Below are 16797 nucleotides of genomic sequence, written 5' to 3'. Positions count from 1 at the left end.
ACCTCCCCCATAATCCGGCTCCCCAATCGCTTCGGGGAATCCGGTGGGAGGTCATTGCCACCTCATAGGCTTTAAACCACTGCTGGATATCATCGTTCTTGTGGTATTCCCGGATGACATCTTTGGGGATGTGAACCTTGGGTTCGGTCGAGGCAGACGGGGTCGGTCGTTCGGGGAGCCCGAGGTCTTTATTCTGTTTCTGGATCTCCAGTGCTTTGAGATTGCGCTCATGTTCGTACTCTAGTCTCTTTTCCTCTAGCTCCCTCTGTCTTTGCTTGTCTTCCCGCTCTTCCCTGAGCCGTAAGTGTTCCAGGGTTATTTTTTGTTCTGCCAGCTTGAGTTCCCCATCCAAGCGAAGTCGGGCTAGTTCTAATTCGTGGAGTCTGGTTTTTTCTCTTTCTCGGATCTCTTCCAGGGAGAGATCCGCTCTTTCTTTAGTTGGCGCGGGGCTCGTTTCGGTTGTTTGTGTTCGGGGTACGGCCGTACCCGTTTCCGCCCAGGCTTCTAGGGCTCGTTTGAAGTCTTCCTTCGTACTCAGACCCGTGGTTGGGAGACCAAGTTCCATGCAATATTGCTTCAGTTCTCGGTGGTTGTAGTCTTCCAATTTTTCCATCTGGAATTTCTCCGTTGTTCCGCTCTCTGTTGTCATGGTGGTCGTGTGTCGTGGGTCGGGTGACTTTCTGTACGATTATGCGTAGGTTCGGATCCCGTCGCTGGCCACCAATGTTAGACGGGGACCCTGAGGGTCGGCCGGATGCTGAGGGAGAGATCCCCGAGGGGGACCGTCTCCGGCGATCGTACAGACAAGTTACCTCCCTCCCCACAAACAGGCACCACACCAAGTCGAGTTCAATGCTTTATATAAGGTTCGTAAGGCAAGGATATCAGCGATACAGGATATCTCGGACCCGGGGGTCCTCTCACTTCTAGTCTCTGTAGGGAAAGGGGGTAGCGGGACAGTCTTGGTACCGGGTCGGTACAGGTAGTGGTAAGAGGCGAGCTCACAATCCTCGAGCTGGAGGGTCGGTGGATCGGGCCGCGGCAGCGCCAGCAGGCCAAGATGGTAGTCTCACAGGGCAGAAGGCCGCGGCAGCGCCAGCAGGCCACGACGACGGTTTCACGAGGCAGAGGGCCGCGGCAGCGCCAGCAGGCCAAGACGATGGTTTCACGAGGCAGAGGGCCGCGGCAGCGCCAGCAGGCCAAGACGATGGTTTCACGAGGCAGAGGGCCGCGGCAGCGCCAGCAGGCCAAGACGATGGTTTCACGAGGCAGAGGGCCGCGGCAGCGCCAGCAGGCCAAGACGATGGTTTCACGAGGCAGAGGGCCGCGGCAGCGCCAGCAGGCCAAGACGATGGTTTCACGGGGCAGAGGGCCGCGGCAGCGCCAGCAGGCCAGTCACGGATGAGTTCTTCTCGGGTCTCTCGACTCCAGGATACAACTGGCTTCCTGGTCTGGTCCTGCCCCAGTTATAGGTCTGGTCCCCTTTGATGTCCGGACCCTCGCGCCTGGGGGGCCGGGAGGTTCGGGATGAGGGAGTCCAGACACCCAGCAGGGGGGTGGAGCCAGCGCCCAGGCGGCCGGGGGTGATCGACACCTGGCGGAGGAGAGCCGTTGACGATTCCTTTCTCCCATTGACTCGCCAAGTGGTCACTCTGCCTCCCGGGGGGAGGTTGGTGCCTCGATGTCGGGCCCGGCCGGGCCCTGGGTGAGGGTCGAGTTGAGGCCACGCGGCCTCGTGCTGTAGTGGCCCAAGATGGCGGCTGGGCCGAGGCCGGGGTGTGGATGGTGACCCGGGCCAGCGGGGTCCGGAGTTGGTGCCTTGTGGGTGAGGAATTGCAGTGTACTTCGGGTGGTCGTCGGGGACTCTGGCTGGGGATGCAGGAGGAGCCAGGGTCCCGGTCCCATTGTGGGGAGGGGGCAGCCCGACCATGCGGCCTGTCCAACAACTCTGCACTCAACACTCTGCATGCACTCAAACCTCTGTAGGCACTCAACACTCTACACTATGCATGCACTCAACACTCTGCATGCACTCAACACTCTGCACGCTGCATGCACTCAACACTCTGCACTCAACACTCTGCACTCTGCACTCTGCACTCAACACTCTGCACTCAACACTCTGCACTCAACACTCTGCACTCAACACTCCACACTCAGCACTCTGCACTCTGCACTCAACACTCTGTACTCAACACTCTGCATGCACTCAACACTCTGCATGCACTCAACACTCAACACTCTGCATGCACTCAACACTCAACACTCTGCATGCACTCAACATTCTGCCCTAAACACTCTGCACTCAAGACTCTGCACTCAACACACTGCATGCACTCAACACTCTGCATGCACTCAACACTCTGCATGTGTCAGAGTCCGTCACGCCTCAAGGTAATGACGGGTACGGAATGGGTGAAAAGACTACATATTCCATGATGCTCGGCGGTTAGGAGGCGGGGTATAAGTAGAATCCATTTCCTGCAGCCGGTGTCGGATATTTTGGTTCGTGGTTCTTGGCGTTCCTGACGACCGTGCGGAGTGGTGTTTCCTGCGCTCCTGTTTACCCTGTATTTCGGACGCAGTCTGTTGCGTGGATTTCCGGCTTTGTTGCTTCAGTTCTGTCTTCCGTTGGAGAGCCTTGTCACCGGCGGAGGACGGTCTTCATTGTGCCGAGTTTTCGGTTCACGTGTCTCCGTTGGCGAGCCTTTTTTCCTCGGCTCATGCGGAGGACACGTTTGCATAATTCAGAGGAAAAAGGAGGTTTATGCTATTCCGTTTCCTCCGTTGGCGAGCCTTATTGCCACGGCTATTGCGGAGGAAACAGTTGTTTGATTTCGCGTTCTTTACTGACATAAATCCTCTGTTGGAAAGCCTTCTTTCACCGGCTATTGCAGAGGATTTACTTCAATAGGTCCCAGGGTGGACGAAGAGTTTTTTCCCACACCTGAAAGCACCTTCCTTCAGGTAACCTTGTTCTCCTTTCTTTTGGGTGACGTAACCCTTATTTAGTTTATGGGAGTTACTGTGTACTTACGCTGCATTCCTTAGAACCCTGTCTATGTTTCTTCAAGAAAGCTGATGGAAAAAGATTAGGGTATGTAGCATCCTTACTTACCAGTGTAGGTTTTGCCATTGCATGGGTCTTATGGGCTGTTTCAATAGTAAGTTTTGTGTTTACAGGGGAAGGCAATCACAGGCTGAATTTACGTACTCTCAGTGGAAGAGAAGCATCTCCTGAGTTAGTGCAGTTCGCATTCCCGTTACAGGTATAGCATCGTTTAGCCTGATTGGTAGCCTTAGTATAGAGAAAACATTCCTGAGAATTGATATCAATCGATTATTTGTTTGTTTTCTGTCTTCACAGCTCTCCCTCCCTGCAGTCCCCTTCCTTTCCTTCCTGTTTATTATTTTGCCCTCACCTGACCCTTCTCTAGCCCACGGCTTTAACAGCATTCGGGGCTTGGATAGATCTGGAGGTGGCCTACTTATACCACAAGCTGATCCTGTGGACGGAGAGGATAACAGCATGCACTCAACACTCAACACTCTGCATGCACTCAACACTCTGCACTCAACACTCTACACTCTGCATGCACTCAAAACTCTGCACTCTGCATGCACTCAACACTCTGCACGCAACACTTCGCACTCTGCACTCAACACTCTGCACTCAATACTTTGCACTCAACACTCTGCACTCTGCATGCACTCAACACTCTGCACTCAACACTCTGCACTCAACACTCTGCACTCAACACTCTGCACTCAACACTCAGCACCCAACACTCTGCACTCAACACTCTGCACTCAACACTCTGCACTCAGTACTCTGCACTCTGCACTCTGCACTCTGCACTCAACACTCTGCACTCAACACTCTGCACTATGCACTCAACACTCGGCACTCAACACTCTGCATGCACTCAACCCTCAACACTCTGCACTCAACACTCAACACTCTGCATGCACTCAACACTCTACACTCTGCATGCACTCAACACTCTGCATGCACTCAACACTCTGCACTCAACATTCTGCACTCTGCATGCACTCAACACTCTGCACTCTGCACTCAACACTCTGCACTCAAAACTCTGCACTCAACACTCTGCACTCTGCACTCTGCATGCATTCAACACTCTGCACTCAACACTCTGCACTCAACACTCTGCACTCTGCACTCAACACTCTGCACTCAACACTCTGCACTCAACACTCTGCATGCACTCAACACTCTGCACTCAACACTCTGCATGCACTCAAAACTCTGCACTCTGCACTCAACACTCTGCACTCAACACTCTGCACTCAACACTCTGCACTATGCACTCAACACTCGGCACTTAACACTCTGCATGCACACAACACTCTACACTCTGCATGCGCTCAACACTTTGCATGCACTCAACACCCTGCACTCAACACTCTGCACTCTACATGCACTCAACACTCTGCACTCTGCATGCACTGAACACTCTGCACTGAACACTCTGCACTCAACACTCTGCACTCAACACTCTACACTCTGCATGCACTCAACACTCTGCACTCTGCACTCAACACTCTGCACTCAACACTCTGCACTCAACACTCTGCACTATGCACTCAACACTCGGCACTCAACACTCTGCATGCACACAACACTCTACACTCTGCATGCGCTCAACACTTTGCATGCACTCAACACCCTGCACTCAACACTCTGCACTCTGCATGCACTCAACACTCTGCACTCTGCATGCACTCAACACTCTGCACTGAACACTCTGCACTCGTTTTTGTATGTCTGTAAAAAATGTGATTTCTCACCTGATTTTTAACAGCGCAGTAGCGCCCACATTCTTGCACCATAATCGTGCCCCCCACCGCTTGCAGAAGCGGAGCGCTGTCACCTGGCATAATTATTCTGGGCAGGAAGTTGGGCCGCCATATTGGGGCTGCTGCCTTGCAGCGCGCCACCTGACTGAGCGCTCTAGTTCTCCGTGTGGAGAACGAGGAGGCTGCACTTAAGGCGAGCTGGTGGGAGCTGCTCGACCTTTTGGTAAGGAGACACCTCATTTCGCTCTGGCGCCTTCGTTTCTAGGCTGCAGTAGGCGCGCAGCGCTTTTAAATTGGTATTTTTACTCGTTTTTGTATGTCTGTAAAAAATGTGATTTCTCACCTGATTTTTAACAGCGCGGTAGCGCCCACATTCTTGCACCATAATCGTGCCCCCCACCGCTTGCAGAAGCGGAGCGCTGTCACCTGGCATAATTATTCTGGGCAGGAAGTTGGGCCGCCATATTGGGGCTGCTGCCTTGCAGCGCGCCACCTGACTGAGCGCTCTAGTTCTCCGTGTGGAGAACGAGGAGGCTGCACTTAAAGCTCGCTCCTCCCGCGCAGCGGTGACACGCAGCGGAGGCGCCTGACTCGCGCCTGAGTCAAGCCAGAGTCCTGCCCGTCTGCGCCCGTCCGCGTTCCGGCGGCGTTTCGGTCGGCGGGTGGGGCTCTGCTACTCCAGTATGTGCAAAGCCGGTGCACCTACTGTGCGGTACACGTTCGAGGAGCTGTGCTCTCTAAACCATCGGGAGAGCCGCTGCTGCTCTGTCTTCCCTGGTCGCCATAGGGGTAAGTCTCGTTGCCCTTGTTGTGGCTGGTGTCCTAATCGGGCGCTGTCATCTGCCCCTATTAGTAACATAGCCGGCGCAGAATATTCCTGCATGCTGCTAAACACCAGATCGGCGTGCAGCCATGCGCAAGACATCTTTGAGCTTCTCGAGACAGAGAAGCCACTATGTTTAATGCTGACCGAGACTTGGTGGGGAGAATCCTCTAAACCCGACGTGGTGATGGCAATCCCGCCTGATTATAACATCTTCAGGAAGGATAGAGCCAAGGGGAGGGGCGGAGGGGTTGCACTGGCGGTGAAGAAGGGCACGTTGTGTACCGTCCTGCCTACGGAGGACATTCGCGGCTCGGAGTCGCTTGCGTTCTCAATCACGCTAGCGCCGCACCAATCAGTGAAGGGACTTTTGGTTTATCGACCCCCTGGTCCGCTCGGAACATTCTTTGCAGACCTCGACTCGGTGTTGTTGGGACTGGCCCTGAGTGCAGAACACTGCATAGTAGCGGGAGATTTTAACATTCGGATGGATGATCCATCTGACCCCGCCGCTATAAAGCTTTCCGAGGGCACGATTCCGCTGGGTCTTATCCCTCATTTGCAGAGTCCGACTCACGTTAAGGGGCATACTCTTGACCAGGTCTTCTCCACATCCCCTTTGGTGGTGAAAGAGACTCTCCCGGTCCTGTGGTCGGATCACTGGCTCGCCAAATTTGCAATCAGTGGCACTGCCAGGTCGTCCATCCCTGTCCCACAGCAACGGGGACGAGCGTTCAGAGCGTTGAACAGAGTGACCCCTGAGATGTTGGGCTCAGGCTGCCTCGGATCACCCCTGTCTTCTCTCCGGCGACCTGGAGAGAGATCTGGAGTCCCTGCAAGCATGGCTTTCTGAGAGGCTTAATGACCTGGCCCCGATGTTGACCCCCCGCCTGACATCTAAGCGGGTTTCGGCCCCTTGGTTTACCACTGCACTGCCGGCAAACGGTCTGGACATCGCCTGACACCGCCGTGATGCCGCCTTTGGGAGTCGAGGTCCCTCAGGGCTCTATATTGAGCCCGACCCTCTTTAATATCTTTATGACCCCTTTGGCGGCGGTGGCGGAGTCATTTGGTGCCCGGATCGTGTCGTATGCCGACGACACCCAGCTCCTCTTTTCTTGCGAGAGAGGGGCAGACTTTGACGGGGAGAGTATCCGGAATTGCCTTGGGGCGGTGTTCACATGGTTCCAACTGAACAGCCTCAAGTGCAATTCCGATAAGTCCGAGGTACTCTTCTTCGGGTGCGATACGGAGCCTAGCTGGCAGGCCTGGTGGCCCATCGATATGTTCCCTCCGTCCGGCTCTTCCCCTATGGCTAAGAACTTGGGGGTTAAGATGGACAAGGGGCTGACGATGAAAGCCCAGATCCTTGGGGTGACCGGCACCTGTTTCGGTCTATTAAAAATGCTGCGGAGGTTTTTGCCTCTTTTGTCGGAGGAGCACAGGAGGCTGACTGTGCAGGCCCTGATAGGCTCCAGGTTGGATTATGTCCACATTCTTTACCTGGGCCTACCTGAGTACCTGCTGCAGCGGCTTCAAGTTGCGCAGAATGCGGCGGCCAGGGCCATTTTTGGTCTAAGCAGATGTGCTAGCGTCTCGGGGTTGCTGTTGACGCTGCACTGGCTACCCATTCGCAAACGGATTGCCTTCAAGGCTTTGACTTTGGCCTACAAGGCACTCCACGCTGTGGGAGCAAAGCATCTCCAAAAGAGAGTGGCCTTTTACCATCCGGCTCGCTCTCTGAGGTCAGAATCTCTATTTTTGGCGGCTGTCCCTCGAGTTAAGAGAGCCCGCCTGGGCGGTCGTTCTTTCAGCCTGCTGGCCCCACAGATGTGGAACTCGCTTCCACTCCCACTTCGGGGGGCTGCTACTCTTCTTGACTTTAGGAGAGGTCTTAAAACTTGGTTGTTTACCCAGTAGTCCTCCCAGCAGTCCCTTTTTATCTGTTTGTTGTTCACTCTCTTTTACTGTGTTGTGTTATTCCGAATTAGTTCTCCTTACCCAAAGCGCAGGGACACTCTTTTTGAGTAACCGTTGCGCTATACAAAAGAATAAATAACATAACATAACATAACTGAACACTCTGCACTGAACACTCTGCACTCAACACTCTGCACTCTGCACTCTGCACTCAACACTCTGCACTCAACACTCTGCATGCACTCAATAGTCTGCATGCACTCAACACTCTGCACTCTGTATGCACTCAACACTCTGCACTCAACACTCTGCACTCAACACTCTGCACTCTGCACTCAACACTCTGCACTCAAAACTCTGCACTCAACACTTGCACTCAACACTCTGCACTCAGCACTCTGCACTCTGCACTCTGCACTCAACACTCTGCACTCAACACTCTGCACTCAGCACTCTGCACTCTGCACTCAACACTCTGCACTCAACACTCTGCATGCACTCAACACTCTGCATGCACTCAGCACTCTGCATGCACTCAACACTCAACACTCTGCATGCACTCAACATTCTGCCCTCAACACTCTGCACTCAAGACTGCACTCAACACTCTGCATGCACTCAACACTCTGCAAGCACTCAACACTACATGTACTCAACACTCAACACTCGGCATGCACTCAACACTCTGCACTCAACACTCTGCACTCTGCATGCACTCATAACTCTGCACTCTGCATGCACTCAACACTCTGCACGCAACATTTCACACTCTGCACTCAACACTCTGCACTCAACACTGCACTCAACACTCCGCACTCAACATTCTGCATGCACTCAACACTCTACACTCAACACTTTGCACTCAACACTCAGCACCCGACACTCTGCACTCAACACTCTGCACTCAACACTCTGCATGCACTCAACACTCTGCATGCACTCAACACTCTGCACTCAACACTCTGCATGCACTCAAAACTCAACACTCTACACTCTGCATGCACTCAACACTCTGCACTCTGCACTCAAAACTCTGCACTCAACACTCTGCACTCAACACTCTGCACTATGCACTCAACACTTGGCATTCAACACTCTGCATGCACTCAACTCTCTACACTCTGCATGCGCTCAACACTTTGCATGCACTCAACACCCTGCACTCAACACTCTACACTCTGCATGCACTCAACACTCTGCACTCTGCATGCACTGAACACTCTGCACTGAACACTCTGCACTGAACACTCTGCACTGAACACTCTGCACTCAACACTCTGCATTGAACACTCTGCACTCTGCACTCAACACTCTGCACTCAACACTCTGCATGCACTCAATACTCTGCATGCACTCAACACTCTGCACTCAACACTCTGCACTCAACACTCTGCGCTCAACACTCTGCACTCAGCACTCTGCACTCTGCACTCTGCACTCTGCACTCCGCACTCTGCACTCAACACTCTGCACTCAACACTCTGCATGCACTCAACACTCTGCATGCGCTCAACACTCAACACTCTGCATGCACTCAACACTCAACACTCTGCATGCACTCAACATTTTGCCCTCAACACTCTGCACTCAAGACTCTGCACTCAACACTCTGCATGCACTCAACACTCTGCATGCACTCAACACTCTACATGTACTCAACACTCAACACTCTGCATGCACTCAACACTCTGCACTCAACACTCTACACTCTGCATGCACTCAAAACTCTGCACTCTGCATGCACTCAACACTCTGCATGCAACACTTCGCACTTTGCACTCAACACTCTGCACTCAACACTGCACTCAACACTCCGCACTCAACACTCTGCATGCACTCAACACTCTACACTCAACACTTTGCACTCAACACTCTGCACTCAACACTGTGCACTCAACACTCTGCACTCAACACTCTGCACTCTGCACTCTGCACTCAACACTCTGCACTCAACACTCTGCACCCAACACTCTGCACTCAACACTCTGCACTCAACACTCTGCATGCACTCAACACTCTGCATGCACTCAACACTCTGCACTCAACACTCTGCATGCACTCAAAACTCAACACTCTGCACTCAACACTCTACACTCTGCATGCACTCAACACTCTGCACTCTGCACTCAACACTCTGCACTCAACACTCTGCACTATGCACTCAACACTCGGCACTCAACACTCTGCATGCACTCAACACTCTACACTCTGCATGCGCTCAACACTTTGCATGCACTCAACACCCTGCACTCAACACTCTACACTCTACATGCACTCAACACTCTGCACTCTGCATGCACTCAACACTTTGCACTGAACACTTTGCACTGAACACTCTGCACTCAACACTGAACTCAACACTCTGCACTCAACACTCTGCATGCACTCAACACTCTACACTCAACACTGTGCACTCAACACTCTGCACTCAACACTCTGCATTCAACACTCTGCACTCAACACTCTGCACTCAACACTCTGCACTCTGCACTCAACACTCTGCACTCAACATTCTGCACCCAACACTCTGCACTCAACACTCTGCATGCACTCAACACTCTGCATGCACTCAACACTCTGCATGCACTCAACACTCTGCACTCAACACTCTGCATGCACTCAAAACTCAACACTCTGCACTCAACACTCTACACTCTGCATGCACTCAACACTCTGCACTCTGCACTCAACACTCTGCACTCAACACTCTGCACTCAACACTCTGCACTATGCACTCAACACTCGGCACTCAACACTCTGCATGCACTCAACACTCTACACTCTGCATGCACTCAACACCCTGCACTCAACACTCTACACTCTGCATGCACTCAACACTCTGCACTCTGCATGCACTCAACACTCTGCACTGAACACTCTGCACTCAACACTCTGCACTCAACACTTTGCACTCAACACTCTGCACTCTGCACTCAACATTCTGCACTCAACACTCTGCATGCACTCAATACTCTGCATGCACTCAACACTCTGCACTTTGTATGCACTCAACACTCTGCACTCAACACGCTGCACTCAACACGCTGCACTCAACACTCTGCACTCTGCAGTCAACACTCTGCACTCAACACTCTGCACTATGCACTCAACACTTGGCACTCAACACTCTGCATGCACTCAACTCTCTACACTCTGCATGCGCTCAACACTTTGCATGCACTCAACACCCTGCACTCAACACTCTACACTCTGCATGCACTCAACACTCTGCACTCTGCATGCACTGAACACTCTGCACTGAACACTCTGCACTGAACACTCTGCACTGAACACTCTGCACTCAACACTCTGCATTGAACACTCTGCACTCTGCACTCAACACTCTGCACTCAACACTCTGCATGCACTCAATACTCTGCATGCACTCAACACTGCACTCAACACTCTGCACTCAACACTCTGCGCTCAACACTCTGCACTCAGCACTCTGCACTCTGCACTCTGCACTCCGCACTCTGCACTCAACACTCTGCACTCAACACTCTGCACTCAACACTCTGCACTCAACACTCTGCACTCAGCACTCTGCACTCTGCACTCTGCACTCCGCACTCAACTATCTGCACTCAACACTCTGCATGCACTCAACACTCTGCATGCACCACTCAACACTCTGCATGCACTCAACACTCAACACTCTGCATGCACTCAACATTCTGCCCTCAACACTCTGCACTCAAGACTCTGCACTCAACACTCTGCATGCACTCAACACTCTGCATGCACTCAACACTCTACATGTACTCAACACTCAACACTCTGCATGCACTCAACACTCTGCACTCAACACTCTACACTCTGCATGCACTCAAAACTCTGCACTCTGCATGCACTAAACACTCTGCACGCAACACTTCGCACTCTGCACTCAACACTCTGCACTCAACACTGCACTCAACTCTCCACACTCAACACTCTGCATGCACTCAACACTCTACACTCAACACTTTGCACTCAACACTCTGCACTCAACACTCTGCACTCAACACTCTGCACTCTGCACTCAACACTCTGCACTCAACACTCTGCACCCAACACTCTGCACTCAACACTCTGCACTCAACACTCTGCATGCACTCAACACTCTGCATGCACTCAACACTCTGCATGCACTCAAAACTCAACACTCTGCACTCAACACTCTACACTCTGCATGCACTAAACACTCTGCACTCAACACTCTGCACTATGCACTCAACACTCGGCACTCAACACTCTGCATGCACTCAACACTCTACACTCTGCATGCGCTCAACACTTTGCATGCACTCAACACCCTGCACTCAACACTCTACACTCTGCATGCACTCAACACTCTGCACTCTACATGCACTGAACACTCTGCACTGAACACTCTGCACTGAACACTCTGCACTGAACACTCTACACTCAACACTCTGCACTCTGCACTCAACACTCTGCACTCAACACTCTGCATGCACTCAAAAATCTGCATGCACTCAACACTCTGCACTCTGTATGCACTCAACACTCTGCACTCAACACTCTGCACTCTGCAGTCAACACTCTGCACTCAACACTCTGCACTCAACACTCTGCACTCAACACTCTGCACTCAGCACTCTGCACTCTGCACTCAACACTCTGCACTCAACACTCTGCATGCACTCAACACTCTGCATGCACTCAACACTCAACACTCTTCATGCACTCAACACTCAACACTCTGCATGCACTCAACATTCTGCCCTCAACACTCTGCACTCAAGACTCTGCACTCAACACTCTGCATGCACTCAACACTCTGCATGCACTCAACACTCTACAAGTACTCAACACTCAACACTCTGCATGCACTCAACACTCTGCACTCAACACTCTACACTCTGCATGCACTCAAAACTCTGCACTCTGCATGCACTCAACACTCTGCATGCAACACTTCGCACTCTGCACTCAACACTCTGCACTCAACACTGCACTCAACACTCCACACGCAACACTCTGCATGCACTCAACACTCTAAACTCAACACTTTGCACTCAACACTCTGCACTCAACACTCTGCACTCTGCACTCTGCACTCAACACTGCACTCAACACTCTGCACTCAACACTCTGCATGCACTCAACACTCAACTCTCTGCATGCACTCAACACTCTGCATGCACTCAACACTCTGCATGCACTCAACACTCTGCTCTCAAGACATATTTGAGAAGTGTGGCTCACTGGTTAGAAGCGGCAGACCCTGAAGCAGAGGTCAGGCACAGGACCAGGGTTCAATTCCTGACGCGGCAGGGTCTTGGGCTGAATGTCCGCGGACTCAATTCTCGCCTCGGTGCCTACTCTAATCATGGGTCCCACTCTGCAACTCTGGGCAATAGCTTGCTTAATCTTCACAACGGCCCCAACAGCGCTGGGATGCCTGGCTTCACCTTGGGGGTGCCCTGGAGGGGGCATCTCACAGGGAAAGCCAGGAAGCGTCCCACAGTGGTATATCAGGATTCAAGCAAGCCGGGCCGAAGACGGCTGTAATGCCAGAAACCGGTCCCCGGAAGCTTGTTTCCTTTCCAGTAAAGAATTGGCTTGGTAGTTTGGTCTGCCCTGTTCCCATGATGCACTGGGCCAGGGTCAGACTAATTTGCATGTAGCCAGGTTCTGAGCTGGGATGGTTCAGTGAGCTAAAAAACGGTGATGGATCAAGCCCTGATCTTTTGCCTGGGTAGGAGTGTTCTGCTTAATTCAGGCACTCTGTCCATCACCACCCCCTTTATGAATCGTTGTGGCCACTACAAGTGTGGAAGGGTATACTCAGATGTGAGTCCCTTGCTCACTTCACCATCAGGATTCAAGCAAGCCGGGCCGAAGACGGCTGTAATGCCAGAAACCGGTCCCCGGAGAGCTTGTTTCCTTTCCAGTAAAGAATTGGCTTGGTAGTTTGGTCTGCCCTGTTCCCATGATGCACTGGGCCAGGGTCAGACTAATTTGCATGTAGCCAGGTTCTGAGCTGGGATGGTGCAGTGAGCTAAAAAACGGTGATGGATCAAGCCCTGATCTTTTGACTGGGTAGGAGTGTTCTGCTTAATTCAGGCACTCTGTCCATCACCACCCCCTTTATGAATCGTATTGGCCACTACAAGTGTGGAAGGGTATACTCAGATGTGAGTCCCTTGCTCACTTCACCATCAGGATTCAAGCAAGCCGGGCCGAAGACGGCTGTAATGCCAGAAACCGGTCCCCGGAAGCTTGTTTCCTTTCCAGTAAAGAATTGGCTTGGTAGTTTGGTCTGCCCTGTTCCCATGATGCACTGGGCCAGGGTCAGACTAATTTGCATGTAGCCAGGTTCTGAGCTGGGATGGTGCAGTGAGCTAAAAAACGGTGATGGATCAAGCCCTGATCTTTTGACTGGGTAGGAGTGTTCTGCTTAATTCAGGCACTCTGTCCATCACCACCACCTTTATGAATCGTTTTGCCCACTACAAGTGTGGAAGGGTATACTCAGATGTGAGTCCCTTGCTCACTGCACCATCAGGATTCAAGCAAGCCGGGCCGAAGACGGCTGTAATGCCAGAAACCGGTCCCCGGAAGCTTGTTTCCTTTCCAGTAAAGAATTGGCTTGGTAGTTTGGTCTGCCCTGTTCCCATGATGCACTGGGCCAGGGTCAGACTAATTTGCATGTAGCCAGGTTCTGAGCTGGAATGGTGCAGTGAGCTAAAAAACGGTGATGGATCAAGCCCTGATCTTTTGACTGGGTAGGAGTGTTCTGCTTAATTCAGGCACTCTGTCCATCACCACCCCCTTTATGAATTGTTTTGGCCACTACAAGTGTGGAAGGGTATACTCAGATGTGAGTCCCCGGCTCACTGCACCATCAGGATTCAAGCAAGCCGGGCCGAAGACGGCTGTAATGCCAGAAACCGGTCCCCGGAAGCTTGTTTCCTTTCCAGTAAAGAATTGGCTTGGTAGTTTGGTCTGCCCTGTTCCCATGATGCACTGGGCAGGGTCAGACTAATTTGCATGTAGCCAGGTTCTGAGCTGGGATGGTGCCGTGAGCTAAAAAACGGTGATGGATCAAGCCCTGATCTTTTGACTGGGTAGGAGTGTTCTGCTTAATTCAGGCACTCTGTCCATCACCACCCCCTTTATGAATCGTTTTGGCCACTACAAGTGTGGAAGGGTATACTCAGATGTGAGTCCCTTGCTCACTGCACCATCAGGATTCAAGCAAGCCGGGCCGAAGACGGCTGTAATGCCAGAAACCGGTCCCCGGAAGCTTGTTTCCTTTCCAGTAAAGAATTGGCTTGGTAGTTTGGTCTGCCCTGTTCCCACGATGCACTGGGCCAGGGTCAGACTAATTTGCATGTAGCCAGGTTCTGAGCTGGGATGGTGCAGTGAGCTAAAAAACGGTGATGGATCAAGCCCTGATCTTTTGACTGGGTAGGAGTGTTCTGCTTAATTCAGGCACTCTGTCCATCACCACCCCCTTTATGAATCGTTTTGGCCACTACAAGTGTGGAAGGGTATACTCAGATGTGAGTCCCCTGCTCACTGCACCATCAGTATTCAAGCAAGCCGGGCCCAAGACGGCTGTAATGCCAGAAACCGGTCCCCTGAAGCTTGTTTCCTTTCCAGTAAAGAATTGGCTTGGTAGTTTGGTCTGCCCTGTTCCCATGATGCACTGGGCCAGGGTCAGACTAATTTGCATGTAGCCAGGTTCTGAGCTGGGATGGTGCAGTGAGCTAAAAAACGGTGATTGATCAAGCCCTGATCTTTTGACTGGGTAGGAGTGTTCTGCTTAATTCAGGCACTCTGTCCATCACCCCCCCCTTTATGAACCACAGTGGTATACAGCGCCAGGATGCCCCGAGATGGGGCGGCAGTGCGCTTTACAAGTATTTCCGCTGACCTGATAACAAATTTTGAATCCATTATTGAGAAACTAAAACAAGTCTTCCAAAATAAATTGCAACAAGTTTCACCGGTAATGAATAAATGTTGGACAGGCCCCATGAAGGGCTCGCTCCCTCCCCGCATGACAGGGCCCTGGTACCGGCCTTCCAGGCACTACCCGCAGAAGCAACCCCCAACCCGTCCCCCATGGGACGTCTACTCCTGGGAATCCCTGTGTCCCTGGCCTGGGCCACCGTCAGCACCCTTGCCCGAGCCAGCCGCCATCTTGGACACTACGCCACGAGGCCGCGTGGCCTCAGCTCGACCCCAACCCCGGGCCTGGCCAGGTCCCGACATCCCGGCACCACCATCCACCCAGGAGGTGAACGGACCACTTGGCAGGTCAATGGGAGTAAGAAGTGTCGATGGCTCTCTCCCGCCAGGTGCCGATCACCCCCAGCCTCCTCGGGCGCTGGCTCCACCCCCCTGCTGGGTGTCTGGACTCCCTCATCCCGGACCTCCCGACCACCAAGAGCGAGGGTCCGGACATCAAAGAGCACCAGACCTATAACTAAGGCAGCCCCAGACCAGGAAGGCAGTTGTATCCTGGAGTCGAGAGACACCGCGACGAACTCATCCTTGACGGACTGCTGGCGCTGCCGCAGCCCTGCCTTGTGAACTATTGTCCTGCCTGCTGGTGCTGCCGCGGCCTTCTGCAACCTTCATCTTCGTGGGACCTGCTGGCGCTGCCGTGGCCCGTTGTAACTTTCATCTTCGTGGGACCTGCTGGCGCTGCCGCGGCCCGTTGTAACTTCCATCTTCGTGGGACCTGCTGGCGCTGCCGCGGCCCGTTGTAACATTCATCCTCGTTGGGACCTGCTGGCGCTGCCGCGGCCCGTTGCCACCTACGACCTCTTCGGGACCTGCTGGCGCTGCCGCGGCCCGTTGCCACCTACGACCTCTTCGGGACCTGCTGGCGCTGCCGCGGTCCGACCCGTCCGAACACCGAGCTCGAGGATTGTGAGCTATCACCGTTCCACCGCCGTACCTACGGGTACCAAGACTGTCCCGCTACCCCCTTTTTCCTACTAGAGACTAGAGCTGAGAGGACCACCGTGTCCTGATCTCCTTGTATCATACTGCCTCATTTCAAGAACTGCCTATAAAAGGTATTAATCTGATCTTCGTGTGGTGTCCATCTGTGGGGGGGAAGTTACCTGTCTGTGCGATCGCTGGAGACGGTCCTCACTGGAGGCCTCTCCCCTTGTGCTCGGCCGACCCTCCAGGTCCCCGTCTAACATTGGTGGCCAGCGGCGCGATCCGAACCAACGCGTACCGTACAGACAGTAACTCACCCT

Source organism: Lissotriton helveticus, chromosome 7, assembly GCF_964261635.1.
Source record: "Lissotriton helveticus chromosome 7, aLisHel1.1, whole genome shotgun sequence".
Taxonomy (NCBI): domain Eukaryota; kingdom Metazoa; phylum Chordata; class Amphibia; order Caudata; family Salamandridae; genus Lissotriton; species Lissotriton helveticus.
This window is presented reverse-complemented; position numbering follows the sequence as displayed.